We start from the raw sequence: 13,880 nt of genomic DNA on the forward strand, positions 1-13,880 counted from the left end.
TCAATGGTCAATTAACACATATTTTGAATATGTATTATATACTATATTCTTACAAAAAAGTAAGCTAGAGAAAAGAAAATGTTATTAAGAAAATCATAAGGAAGAGAAAATAGGCTGGGTGCAGTGTCTCACCCCTGTAATCCTAGCACTATGGGGGGCCAAGTCAGGAGAATCGCTTGAGCCCAGGAGTTCGAGCCCAGCCTGAGAAAGAGTGAGACCCTCTCTCTAAAAAAGTAAATACACTTTAAAAAAGAAAATATTTTTAGTGTTCATTAAGTAGAAGTGGATCATCATAAAGATGTTCATCCTGATCATCTTCACATTGAGTAGGCAGAGGAGCAGGAAGAGGAGAGGAGTTGGTCTTGCTGTCTCAGGGTGGCAGAGGCAGAAGAAAATCTGCTTATAAATGGACCTGTGCAGTTGAAACCTGTGGTGTGTTGCTCAAGGGTCAACTGTAATAGCTTTTCAGTTGATTTTCTTAATTTAACTACACACATGTATATTAATAGCTTACAAATTGTGATAATTTCACTTCCCTTTTTAATTTTCATACCTCTTTTTCTTATCTAATTGCATTAGCTAATACCTCTAAAAATGTTTTCAAACACAGTGTTGAAAATATGCATCTTTGGCTTGTCAGTAAGATAATGAGGCAATTTATAAAATTGTTTCTTTTCCTTTTTCATTAGGATTTATTACTGATGGGAACTCCTTTCTTTTGGGCAATGTACTGCTTCGTCAGATTCGCATTCTCAGTGCCACACTCTGCTACCTAATGTCCCTTTCTGCCACGTGGGGAATCCAGCATAGATGCATCCAGCCCTCAGAGTCAATGACCAGCATCTACAGTTTCGCCAGGTTAGGTGTGCAGTCCCCCGCAGCCATCTGCGTAAGGCCAACTTAGCTGTAGGTGGCTACAAGAGTCCTCCACCACCACATAAGGAAATCCACCTTAGGTGCACCTGGCCCTCAGAATCCCATGCGGCCTTGTGGGGAAAGCCAGGCTAGGTGCATTGAGACTTCAGATTTGCCCACCGCCACTTGGGGAAATCCAGCTAGGTGCATCTGTGCCTTTAGTGCCCAGCCGTTGTCTGATGAAGCCATCTTAGGTGCATCTGGTCCTTGAATCCCCTGCCGCCTTCTGGGGAAAGCCAGGTTAGGTGCATTCAGCCTTCAGCTTCACCCACTGCCAATTGGGGAAGTCCGGCTACGTGCTTCTGGCCCCTTTTGTCCCCGTACGTTGTCTGAGGAGGTCAGCTTAGATGTATCTAGTCCTAAGAATCCCATACCGCCTTCTTGGGAAAGAGAGGTTAGGTGCATTCTTCCTTCAGATTCGCCCACTGCCACTTGGGGAAATCCAGCTTAGGTGCATCTCGCCCTCAGAGTCCCGTGCCGTCATCTGGGGAAGGCCAATTCACATGCATCTGGCTGCTAGAGTCCCTTGCCGCCACTTGGGGAAATCCAGCATAGGTGCATCTGGCCCTCAGAGTCCCAGGCGGCCTTCTGGGCAAGCCCAGCTTTGGAGCATCTGAAACACACAGTTAACTGCCATCATCTTTTGAATGCCAGCTTTAGGGCACCCGGCCGTCAGAGCCTCACGCCACCATCTAGGAAAGGCCACCTTAGGTGCTTCTGGCTCCAAGAGACCCCTGCTGCCACTTGTGGAAGTCCAGCTAGGTGCATCGATCCTCTTTTGCCCTCGCCGTTGTCTGCCGAGGCCAAGTTAGGTGCATCCAGCCCTCAGAAAACCCTCCCGCTTTCAGGTGAAAGCCAGCCTAGGTGCATTCAGTCTTCAGATCCACCCAAGGACACTGACGGAAGTCCAGCTAGCTGCATCCCGCCCCTTTGGTCCCCTGCCGTTGTTTGATGAGGCCAGCTTAGGTGCATTTGGCTCTCAGAATCCTGTGCCACCTTCTGTGGAAAGAGAGGTTAGGTGCATTCTGCCTTCAGATTCGCCCACCGCCCCTTGGGGAAATCCAGCTTAAGTGCATCTGTCACTCATAGCCCCCCGCCTCCATCTAGGGAAGGCCAATTTAGGTGTGTCTGGTTGCTATAGTCCCCTGCCACCACTTGGGGACATGCAGCATAGATGCATCCGGCCCTCAGAGTGCCCTGTGGCCTTCTGGGCAAGGCCAGGTTTGGTGCATCTTGACCACAGAGTCAACTGCCATCATGTTTTGAATTCCAGCTTCAGTGTACCCGGCCCTCAGTGTGCCAGGATGCCATCTGCGGAAGGTCACCTTAGGTGCTTCTGCCTAAAAAGGTCCTCCGCCACCACTTGGAGACATGAAGCATAGGTACATCCGGCCCATTTTGACTTGACCCATTCTCTGATGAAGCCATCTTAGGTGCATCCAGCCCTCAGAATCCCCTGCCACCTTATGGGCAAACCCAGGTTAGGTGCATGCAGCCTTCGGATTCGCCCACCGCCACTTGGGGAAGTCCAGCTAGGTGCATCCGGCCTTTTCTGTCCCCTGTCCTTGTCTGAGGAGGCCAGCTTAGGTTCATCTAGCCCTCAGAGTCCCCCGCTGCTATCTGGGGAAGGGCAACTAGGTGCATCTGGCTGCTAGAGTCCCCTGCCGCCACCTGGGGAAATCCAGCATAGATGCATGTGCCCCTCAGAGTGCCACATTGCGATCTGGGGAAGGCCACCTTAGGTGCTTCTGGCTGCAAGAGTGCCCCGTCGCCACTGTGGGAAGTCCAGCTAAGTGGATCCGGCCCCTTTTGTCCCGAGTCCTTGTCTGATTAGGCCACCTTAGGTGCATCCTGCCCTCAGAATCCCCTGCCGCCTTCTGGGGAAAGCCAGGCTAGCTGCATTCATTCTTCAGATTGTCTCACCAGCACATGGGAATGTCCAGCTACGTGCTTCCGACCCCTTTTGTCCCCTGCAGTCATCTGAAGGGGCCAGATTAGGTGCGTCAGGCCCTCAGAATCCCCTGCTGCCTTCCGGGCAAAGCCAGGTTGGGTGCATTCAGCCTTCAGATTTCTCCACCGCCACTTTGGGAAATCCAGCTTAGGTGCATCTGTCACTCACAGTCCCCCGCCTCCATCTGGGGAAGGCTAGCTTACCTGTATCTCACTGCTAGAGTCCCCTGCTGCCACTTGGGGAAATCCAGCATAAGTGCATCTGGCCCTCAGAGTGCCCTGTGGCCTTCTGGACAAGGCCGGGTTTGGGGCATCTTGACCACACCGGAAACTGCCATCATCTTTTGAATGTCAGTGCCAGTGCACCCAGCCCTCAGAGTCCCAAGCCGCCATCTGGGAAAGGCCACTTTAGGTGCTTGTGGCCCTCAGAATCCCCTGCCGCCTTCCATAAAAAACCAGGCTAGGTGGATTCAGCCTTCAGATTCGCCTGCCGCCATTTTGGGAAATCCAGCCTTAGTGTATCCAGACCTCGGAGTCCCATGGTGGATCTCGGGAAGACCAGATTAGGTGCTTCTGGCAGAAAGTTTGCGCCGCTGCCACTTGAGAAAGTCCACCTAGGTGCATCAAGCCCCTTTTGTCCCAAGCCATTGGCTGATGAGGCCACCTTAGGTGCTTCCGGCCCTGAGAATCCCCTGCCACCTTGTGGGGAAAGCCAACCTAGGTGCTTTTAGCCTTTAGATTCGCCCAACGCCACTTGAGGACATCCAGCTAGGTGCATCTGCCCATTTTGTCCCCTGCCGTTGTGTGAGGAGGCGAGCTTAGGTGCACTGGACCCTCAGAATCCCCTGTCACCTTCTGGGGAAAGCCAGCCTAGGTGCATTGAGCCTTTAGATTCGCCCAACGCCACTTGAGGAAGTCCAGCTAGGTGCATCCGGCCACTTTTCTCCCTTGCCATTGTCTGAGGAGGCCAGCTTAGGTGCATCTGGCCCTCAGAGTCCCCCGCTGCCATCTGCGGAAGGCCAACATAGGTGGATCTGGCTGCTAGAGTCCCCTGCCGGACTTGGGGCAATCCAGCATAGGTGCACCCGGCCCTCAGAGTCCCCTGTTGCCTTCTGGGCAAGGCCAGATTTGGGGCATCTTGACCACACAGTCAACTGCCATCATCTTTTGATTGCCAGCTTCAGCGCACCCGGCCGTCAGAATCCGACGCCGCCATCTGGGGAAGGCCACGTTATGTGATTCTGTCTTCAAGAGTCCCCCGCCTCCACTTGGGGAAGTCCAGCTAGGTGCACCCTGCTTCTTTTGTCCCCAGTCGTTGTCTCATGAGGCCACCTTAGGTGCATCCAGCCCCTAGGATTTGCTGCTGTCTTCTGGGCAAAGCCAGCCTAGGTGCATTCAGCCTTCCGATTCGCCCACCGCCACTTGGGGAAGTCCATCTATGTGCTTCTGGGCCTTTTGAACCTTGCCGTTGTCTGAAGGGCCAGCTTAGGTGCAACTGGCCCTCAAAATATCCTGCCGCCTTCTGGGGAAAGCCAGGTCAGGTCCATTCAGCATTGAGATTCGCCCACCGCCACTTCAGGAAATCCAGCTTAGGTGCATCTGGCCCTCAGAGTCCCCCGCCGCCATGCGGGGAAGGCAGACATAATGCGTCGGGCTGCTAGAGTCCCCTGCCGCCACTTGGGGAAATCTAGCATAGGTACGTCCACCCCTGAGAGTCCCCTGTGGCCTTCTGGGCAAGGCCAGGTTTGCTGCATCTTGACCACACAGTCAACTGCCATCATCTTTTGATTGCCAGCTTCAGTGCACCTGGCCATCAGTGTGCCACGCTGCCATCTGGGGAAGGTCACCTTAGTTGCTTCTGGCTGCAAGAGTCCCTCGCCGCCACTTGGGGAAGTCCAGGTAGGTGGATCTGGCCCATTTTGTCCTCAGCTAGTGTCCCATGAAGCCATCGTAGGAGCACCCGGCCCTCAGAATCCCCTGCCGCCTTCTGGGGAAAGCCAGGCTAGGTGCATTCAGCCTTCAGTTTCGCCCACCGCCATTTGGGGAAGTCCACCTACGTGCTTCTGGCCCCTTTTGTCCCCCTCTGTTGTCTGGGGAGGGCAGCTTAAGTGCGTCTGGCACTCAGAATCCCATACCGCCTTCTTGGGAAAGAGAGGTTAGGTGCATTCTGCCTTCAGCTTTGCCACTGCCACTTGGGGAAATCCAGCTTAGGTGCATCTCGCCCTCAGAGTCCCCTGGCGTCATCTGGGGGAGGCCAATTCACATGCATCTGGCTGCTAGAGTCCCCTGCCGCCACTTGGGGAAATGTAGCATAGGTGCATCCGGCCCTCAGAGTCCCCTGTGGCCTTCTGGGTGAGGCCAGGTTGGCTGCATCTTGACCACACAGTCAACTGCCATCATGTTTTGAATTCCACCTTCAGTGTACCCGGCCCTCAGTGTGCCACGCTGCCGTCTGGGGAAGGTCACCTTAGGTGCTTCTGGCTGAAAGAGTCCCTCGCCGCCACTTGGGGACATGAAGCATAGGTGCCTCCGGCCCATTTTCTCCTGAGCCGTTGTCTGCTGAAGCCATCTTAGGCGCATCCAGCCCTCAGGATCCCCTGCCGCCTGATGGGCAAACCCAGGTTAGGTGCATGCAGCCTTCGGATTCACCCACCGCCACATGGGGAAGTCCAGCTAGGTGCATTCGGCCCTTTTTGTGCCCCGTCCTTGTCTGAGCAGGCCAGCTTAGGTTCATCTAGTCCTCAGAGTCCCCCGTTGCTATCTGGGGAAGGGCAACTAGGTGCATCTGGCTGCTGGAGTCCCCTGCCGCCACCTGGGGAAATCCAGCATAGGTGCATCTGCCCCTCAGAGTGCCACGTCGTCATCTGGGAAAGGCCATCTTAGGTGCTTCTGGCTGCAAGAGTGCCCCGTCGCCACTACGGAAAGTCCAGCTAAGTGCATCTGGCCCCTTTTGTCCCGAGTCCTTGTTTGATGAGGCCACCTTAGGTGCATCCTGCCCTCAGAATCCCCTGCCGCCTTCTGCGGAAAGCCAGGCTAGCTACATTCATTCTTCAGATTGGCTCACCAGCACATGGGAATGTCCAGCTACGTGCTTCCGACCCCTTTTGTCCCCTGCAGTCGTCTGAAGGTGCCAGCTTAGGTGCGTCAGGCCCTCAGAATCCCCTGCTGCCTTCCGGGCAAAGCCAGGTTGGGTGCATTCAGCCTTCAGATTTCCCCACCGCCACTTGGGGAAATCCAGCATAGGTGCATCTGGCCCTCAGAGTGCCCTGTGGCCTTCTGGACAAGGCCAGGTTTGGGGCATCTTGACCACACCGGAAACTGCCATCATCTTTTGAATGTCAGTGCCAGTGCACCCAGCCCTCAGAGTACCAAGCCGCCATCTGGGAAAGGCCACTTTAGGTGCTTGTGGCCCTCAGAATCCCCTGCCGCCTTCCATAAAAAACCAGGCTAGGTGCATTCAGCCTTCAGATTCGCCCGCCGCCATTTTGGGAAATCCAGCCTTAGTGTGTCCGGCCCTCAGAGTCCCATGGTGCCATCTGGGGAAGGCCAGATTAGGTGCTTCTGGCAGCAAGTTTCCCCGGCCGCCACTTGAGGAAGTCCAGCTAGTTGCATCTAGCCCCTTTTGTCCCATGCCATTGGCTGATGAGGCCACCTTAGGTGCATCCGGCCCTGAGAATCCCCTGCCACCTTGTGGGGAAAGCCAGCCTCGGTGCATTTAGCCTTTAGATTCGCCCAACGCCACTTGAGGACGTCCAGCTAGGTGCATCCGTCCCCTTTGTTCCCCCGCCATTGTCTGAGGAGGCCAGCTTAAGTGCATCTGGCCCTCAGAGTCCCTGGCCGACATCTAAGGAAGGCCAACTTAGGTGCATCTGGCTGCTAGAGTCCCCTGCCGCCACTTGGGGAAATCCAGCATAGGTGCATCTGGCCCTCAGAATCCCCTGTTGCCTTCTGGGGGAAGCCAGGTTAGGTGCGTTCGGCCTTCACATTCGCCCACCACCACTTGGGGAAATCCAGCTAGGTGCATCTGCCCATTTTGTCCCCCGCCGTTGTCTGAGGGGGAAAGCTTAGGTGCACTGGACCCTCAGAATCCCCTGCCACCTTCTGGGGAAAGCCAGCCTAGGTGCATTGAGCCTTTAGATTCGCCCAACGCCACTTGAGGAAGTCCAGCTAGGTGCATCCGGCCACTTTTCTCCCTTGCCATTGTCTGAGGAGGCCAGCTTAGGTGCATCTGGCCCTCAGAGTCCCCCGCCGCCATCTGCGGAAGGCCAACATAGGTGGATCTGGCTGCCAGAGTCCCCTGGCGCCACTTGAGGAAATCCAGCATAGGTGCACCCGGCCCTCACAGTCCCCTGAGGCCTTCTAGGCAAGGCCAGATTTGGGGCATCTTGACCACACAGTCAACTGCCATCATCTTTTGATTGCCAGCTTCAGCGCACCCGGCCGTTAGAATCCGACGCCGCCATCTGGGGAAGGTCACGTTATGTGATTCTGTCTTCAAGAGTCCCCCGCCTCCACTTGGGGAAGTCCAGCTAGGTGCACCCTGCTTCTTTTGTCCCCAGTCGTTGTCTCATGAGGCCACCTTAGGTGCATCCAGCCCCCAGGATTTGCTGCTGTCTTCTGGGCAAAGCCAGCCTAGGTGCATTCAGCCTTCCGATTCGCCCACCGGCACTTGGGGAAGTCCATATATGTGCTTCTGGGCCTTTTGAACCTTGCCGTTGTCTGAAGGGCCAGCTTAGGTGCAACTGGCCCTCAAAATATCCTGCCGCCTTCTGGGGAAAGCCACGTCAGGTGCATTCAGCATTGAGATTCGCCCACCGCCACTTCAGGAAATCCAGCTTAGGTGCATCTGGCCCTCAGAGTCCCCCGCCGCCATGCGGGGAAGGCAGACATAATGCGTCGGGCTGCTAGAGTCCCCTGCCGCCACTTGGGGAAATCTAGCATAGGTACGTCCGGCCCTCAGAGTCCCCTGTGGCCTTCTGGGCAAGGCCAGGTTTGCTGCATCTTGACCACACAGTCAACTGCCATCATCTTTTGATTGCCAGCTTCAGTGCACCTGGCCATCAGTGTGCCACGCTGCCATCTGGGGAAGGTCACCTTAGTTGCTTCTGGCTGCAAGAGTCCCTCGCCGCCACTTGGGGAAGTCCAGGTAGGTGCATCCGGCCCATTTTGTCCTCAGCCGTTGTCCCATGAAGCCATCGTAGGTGCATCCGGCCCTCAGAATCCCCTGCCGCCTCCTGGGGAAAGCCAGGCTAGGTGCATGCAGCCTTCAGTTTCGCCCACCGCCATTTGGGGAAGTCCAGCTACGTGCTTCTGGCCCCTTTTGTCCCCCTCCGTTGTCTGAGGAGGCCAGCTTAGGTGCATCTGGCACTCAGAATCCCATACCGCCTTCTTGGGAAAGAGAGGTTAGGTGCATTCTGCCTTCAGCTTTGTCACTGCCACTTGGGGAAATCCAGCTTAGGTGCATCCCGCCCTCAGAGTCCCCCGCCTTCCTCTGCGGAAGGCCAATTTAGCTGTATCTGGCTGCTAGAGTCCCCTGCCGCCACTCGGGGAAACCCAGCTAGGTGCATCTGCCCCTTCTGTCCCCCGTTGTTGTCTGAGGAGGGCAGCTTAGGTGCATCGGACCCTCAGAATCCCCCGCCACCTTCTGAGGAAAGGCAGCCTAGGTGCATTTAGCCTTTAGATTCACCCAACGCCACTTGAGGAAGTCCTGTTAGGTGCATCTGACCCCTTTGGTCTCCCGCCATTGTCTAAGGAGGCCAACTTATGTACATGTGGCCCTCAGAGTCCCCGGCCAACATCTGAGGAAGGCCAACGTAGGTGTATCTGGCTGCTAGAGTCCCCTGCTGCCACTTGGGAAATCCAGCATAGGTGCATCCGGCCTTCAGAGTGCCCTGCGGCCTTCTGGGTAAGGCCAGATTTGGGGCATCTTGACCACACAGTCAACTGCCATCATCTTTTGATTGCCAGCTTCAGTGCACCCGGCCATCAGAATCCCACGCCGCCATCTGGGGAAGGTGACCTTAGTTGCTTCTGGCTGCAAGAGTCCCTCGCCGCCACTTGGGGATGTCCAGGTAGGTGCATCCGGCCCATTTTGGCCCGAGCCGTTGTCGATGACGCCATCTTAGGTGCATCCGGCCCTCAGAATCCCCTGCCGCCTCCTGGGGAAAGCCAGACTAGGTGCATTCAGCCTTCAGCTTTGCCCACCGCCAGTTGGGGAAGTCCACCTACGTGCTTCTGGCCCCTTTTGTCCCCCTCTGTTGCCTGGGGAGGGCAGCTTAAGTGCGTCTGGCACTCAGAATCCCATACCGCCTTCTTGGGAAAGAGAGGTTAGGTGCATTCTGCCTTCAGCTTTGCCACTGCCACTTGGGGAAATCCAGCTTAGGTGCATCTCGCCCTCAGAGTCCCCCGGCGTCATCTGGGGGAGGCCGATTCACATGCATCTGGCTGCTAGAGTCCCCTGCCGCCACTTGGGGAAAACCAGCACAGGTGCATCTGGCCCTCAGAATCCCCTGCTGCCTTCTGGGGGAAGCCAGGTTAGGTGCGTTCAGCCTTCACATTCGCCCACCGCCACTTGGGGAAATCCAGCTAGGTGCATCTGCCCATTTTGTCCCCCGCCGTTGTCTGAGGGGGAAAGCTTAGGTGCACTGGACCCTCAGAATCCCCTGCCACCTTCTGGGGAAAGCCAGCCTAGGTGCATTGAGCCTTTAGATTCGCCCAACGCCACTTGAGGAAGTCCAGCTAGGTGCATCCGGCCACTTTTCTGCCTTGCCATTGTCTGAGGAGGCCAGCTTAGGTGCATCTGGCCCTCGGAGTCCCCCGCCGCCATCTGCGGAAGGCCAACATAGGTGGATCTGGCTGCCAGAGTCCCCTGGCGCCACTTGGGGAAATCCAGCGTAGGTGCACCAGGCCCTCAGAGTCCCCTGAGGCCTTCTGGGCAAGGCCAGATTTGGGGCATCTTGACCACACAGTCAACTGCCATCATCTTTTGATTGCCAGCTTCAGCGCACCCGGCCGTCAGAATCCGACGCCGCCATCTGGGGAAGGCCACGTTATGTGATTCTGTCTTCAAGAGTCCCCCGCCTCCACTTGGGGAAGTCCAGCTAGGTGCACCCTGCTTCTTTTGTCCCCAGTCGTTGTCTCATGAGGCCACCTTAGGTGCATCCAGCCCCCAGGATTTGCTGCTGTCTTCTGGGCAAAGCCAGCCTAGGTGCATTCAGCCTTCCGATTCGCCCACCGGCACTTGGGGAAGTCCATCTATGTGCTTCTGGGCCTTTTGAACCTTGCCGTTGTCTGAAGGGCCAGCTTAGGTGCATCTGGCCCTCAAAATATCCTGCCGCCTTCTGGGGAAAGCCAGGTCAGGTCCATTCAGCATTGAGATTCGCCCACCGCCACTTCAGGAAATCCAGCTTAGGTGCATCTGGCCCTCAGAGTCCCCCGCCGCCATGCGGGGAAGGCAGACATAATGCGTCGGGCTGCTAGAGTCCCCTGCCGCCACTTGGGGAAATCTAGCATAGGTACGTCCACCCCTGAGAGTCCCCTGTGGCCTTCTGGGCAAGGCCAGGTTTGCTGCATCTTGACCACACAGTCAACTGCCATCATCTTTTGATTGCCAGCTTCAGTGCACCTGGCCATCAGTGTGCCACGCTGCCATCTGGGGAAGGTCACCTTAGTTGCTTCTGGCTGCAAGAGTCCCTCGCCGCCACTTGGGGAAGTCCAGGTAGGTGGATCTGGCCCATTTTGTCCTCAGCCGTTGTCCCATGAAGCCATCGTAGGTGCATCCGGCCCTCAGAATCCCCTGCCGCCTCCTGGGGAAAGCCAGGCTAGGTGCATTCAGCCTTCAGTTTCGCCCACCGCCAGTTGGGGAAGTCCACCTACGTGCTTCTGGCCCCTTTTGTCCCCCTCCGTTGTCTGAGGAGGCCAGCTTAGGTGCATCTGGCACTCAGAATCCCATACCACCTTCTTGGGAAAGAGAGGTTAGGTGCATTCTGCCTTCAGCTTTGCCACTGCCACTTGGGGAAATCCAGCTTAGGTGCATCCCGCCCTCAGAGTCCCCTGGCGTCATCTGGGGGAGGCCAATTCACATGCATCTGGCTGCTAGAGTCCCCTGCCGCCACTTGGGGAAATGTAGCATAGGTGCATCCGGCCCTCAGAGTCCCCTGTGGCCTTCTGGGTGAGGCCAGGTTGGCTGCATCTTGACCACACAGTCAACTGCCATCATGTTTTGAATTCCAGCTTCAGTGTACCCGGCCCTCAGTGTGCCACGCTGTCATCTGGGGAAGGTCACCTTAGGTGCTTCTGGCTGAAAGAGTCCCTCGCCGCCACTTGGGGACATGAAGCATAGGTGCCTCCGGCCCATTTTCTCCTGAGCCGTTGTCTGCTGAAGCCATCTTAGGCGCATCCAGCCCTCAGGATCCCCTGCCGCCTGATGGGCAAACCCAGGTTAGGTGCATGCAGCCTTCGGATTCGCCCACCGCCACATGGGAAAGTCCAGCTAGGTGCATTCGGCCCTTTTTGTGCCCCGTCCTTGTCTGAGCAGGCCAGCTTAGGTTCATCTAGCCCTCAGAGTCCCCCGCTGCTATCTGGGGAAGGGCAACTAGGTGCATCTGGCTGCTGGAGTCCCCTGCCGCCACCTGGGGAAATCCAGCATAGGTGCATCTGCCCCTCAGAGTACCACATCGTCATCTGGGAAAGGCCATCTTAGGTGCTTCTGGCTGCAAGAGTGCCCCGTCGCCACTACGGAAAGTCCAGCTAAGTGCATCCGGCCCCTTTTGTCCCGAGTCCTTGTTTGATGAGGCCACCTTAGGTGCATCCTGCCCTCAGAATCCCCTGCCGCCTTCTGCGGAAAGCCAGGCTAGCTACATTCATTCTTCAGATTGGCTCACCAGCACATGGGAATGTCCAGCTACGTGCTTCCGACCCCTTTTGTCCCCTGCAGTCGTCTGAAGGGGCCAGCTTAGGTGCGTCAGGCCCTCAGAATCCCCTGCTGCCTTCCGGGCAAAGCCAGGTTGGGTGCATTCAGCCTTCAGATTTCCCCAGCCCCACTTGGGGAAATCCAGCTTAGGTGCATCTGTCACTCACAGTCCCCCGCCTCCATCTGGGGAAGGCCAGCTTAGCTGTATCTGAGTGCTAGAGTCCCCTGCCGCCACTTGGGGAAATCCAGCATAGGTGCATCTGGCCCTCAGAGTGCCCTGTGGCCTTCTGGACAAGGCCAGGTTTAGGGCATCTTGACCTCACCGGAAACTGCCATCATCTTTTGAATGTCAGTGTCAGAGCACCCAGCCCTCAGAGTACCAAGCCGCCATCTGGGAAAGGCCACTTTAGGTGCTTGTGGCCCTCAGAATCCCCTGCCGCCTTCCATAAAAAACCAGGCTAGTTGCATTCAGCCTTCAGATTCGCCCGCCGCCATTTTGGGAAATCCAGCCTTAGTGTGTCCGACCCTCAGAGTCCCATGGTGCCATCTGGGGAAGGCCAGATTAGGTGCTTCTGGCAGCAAGTTTCCCCCGCCGCCACTTGAGGAAGTCCAGCTTGTTGCATCTAGCCCCTTTTGTCCCAAGCCATTGGCTGATGAGGCCACCTAAGTTGCATCCGGCCCTGAGAATCCCCTGCCACCTTCTGGGGAAAGCCAGCCTCGCTGCATTTAGCCTTTTCATTCGCCGAACGCCACTTGAGGACGTCCAGCTAGGTGCATCCGTCCCCTTTGGTCCCCCGCCATTGTCTGAGGAGGCCAGCTTAAGTGCATCTGGCCCTCGGAGTCCCTGGCCGACATCTAAGGAAGGCCACCTTAGGTGCATCTGGCTGCTAGAGTCCCCTGCCGCCACTTGGGGAAATCCAACATAGGTGCATCTGGCCCTCTGAATCCCCTGCTGCCTTCTGGGGGAAGCCAGGTTAGGTGCGTTCAGCCTTCACATTCGCCCACCGCCACTTGGGGAAATCCAGCTAGGTGCATTTGCCCATTTTGCCCCCGCCGTTGTCTGAGGGGGAAAGCTTAGGTGCACTGGACCCTCAGAATCCCCTGCCACCTTCTGGGGAAAGCCAGCCTAGGTGCATTGAGCCTTTAGATTCGCCCAACGCCACTTGAGGAAGTCCAGCTAGGTGCATCCGGCCACTTTTCTCCCTTGCCATTGTCTGAGGAGGCCAGCTTAGGTGCATCCGGCCCTCAGAGTCCCCATCCGCCATCTGCGGAAGGCCAACATAGGTGGATCTGGCTGCCAGAGTCCCCTGGCGCCACTTGGGGAAATCCAGCATAGGTGTACCCGGCCCTCAGAGTCCCCTGAGGCCTTCTGGGCAAGGCCAGATTTGGGGCATCTTGACCACACAGTCAACTGCCATCATCTTTTGATTGCCAGCTTCAGTGTACCCCGCCCACAGTGTGCCACGCTGCCATCTGGGGAAGGTCACCTTAGTTGCTTCTGGCTGCAAGAGTCCCTCGCCGCCACTTGGGGACACGAAGCATAGGTGCGTCCAGCCCCTTTTGTCCCGAGTCCTTGTCTGATGAGGCCACCTTAGGTGCATCCTGCCCTCAAAATCCCCTGCCGCCTTCTGCGAAAAGCCAGGCTAGGTGCATTCATTCTACAGATTGGCTCACCAGCACATCGAATATCCACATAAGTGCTTCCGGCCACTTTTGTGCCCTAAAGTCGTCTGAAGAGGCCAGCTTAGGTGCATCTAGCCCTCAGAATCCCCTGCTGCCTTCTGGGCAAAGCCAGGTTGGGTGCATTCAGCCTTCAGATTTCCCCACCGCCACTTGGGGGAATCCAGCTTAGGTGCATCTGTCACTCATAGTCCCCCGCCTGCATCTGGGGAAGGCCAACTTACCTGTATCTGGCTGCTAGAGTCCCCTGCCGCCACTTGGGGAAATCCACCATAGGTGCATCCGGCCCTCAGAGTGCCCTGCAGCCTTCTGGGTAAGGCCAGATTTGGGGCATCTTGACCACACAGGTGACTGCCATCATCTTTTGATTGCCAGCTTCAGTGCACCCGGCCATCAGAATCCCACGCCACCATATGGGGAAGGT

At 56.6% G+C, this 13,880-nt stretch overlaps 1 long non-coding RNA gene across 1 annotated transcript; it reads left to right on the top strand.

Annotated features, from left to right (window-relative positions):
• Positions 1 to 4,235: 4,235 nt before the first annotated feature.
• LOC123625350 lies at positions 4,236 to 11,135 on the top strand. Its single transcript, XR_006730473.1, has 5 exons — positions 4,236 to 4,561; positions 4,661 to 4,764; positions 8,833 to 8,936; positions 10,479 to 10,582; positions 11,098 to 11,135. It is a non-coding gene; the product is annotated as an uncharacterized LOC123625350 (long non-coding RNA).
• Positions 11,136 to 13,880: the final 2,745 nt, after the last annotated feature.

The sequence above is a fragment of the Lemur catta genome, chromosome 20 (genome assembly GCF_020740605.2).
Source record: "Lemur catta isolate mLemCat1 chromosome 20, mLemCat1.pri, whole genome shotgun sequence".
NCBI lineage: Eukaryota > Metazoa > Chordata > Mammalia > Primates > Lemuridae > Lemur > Lemur catta.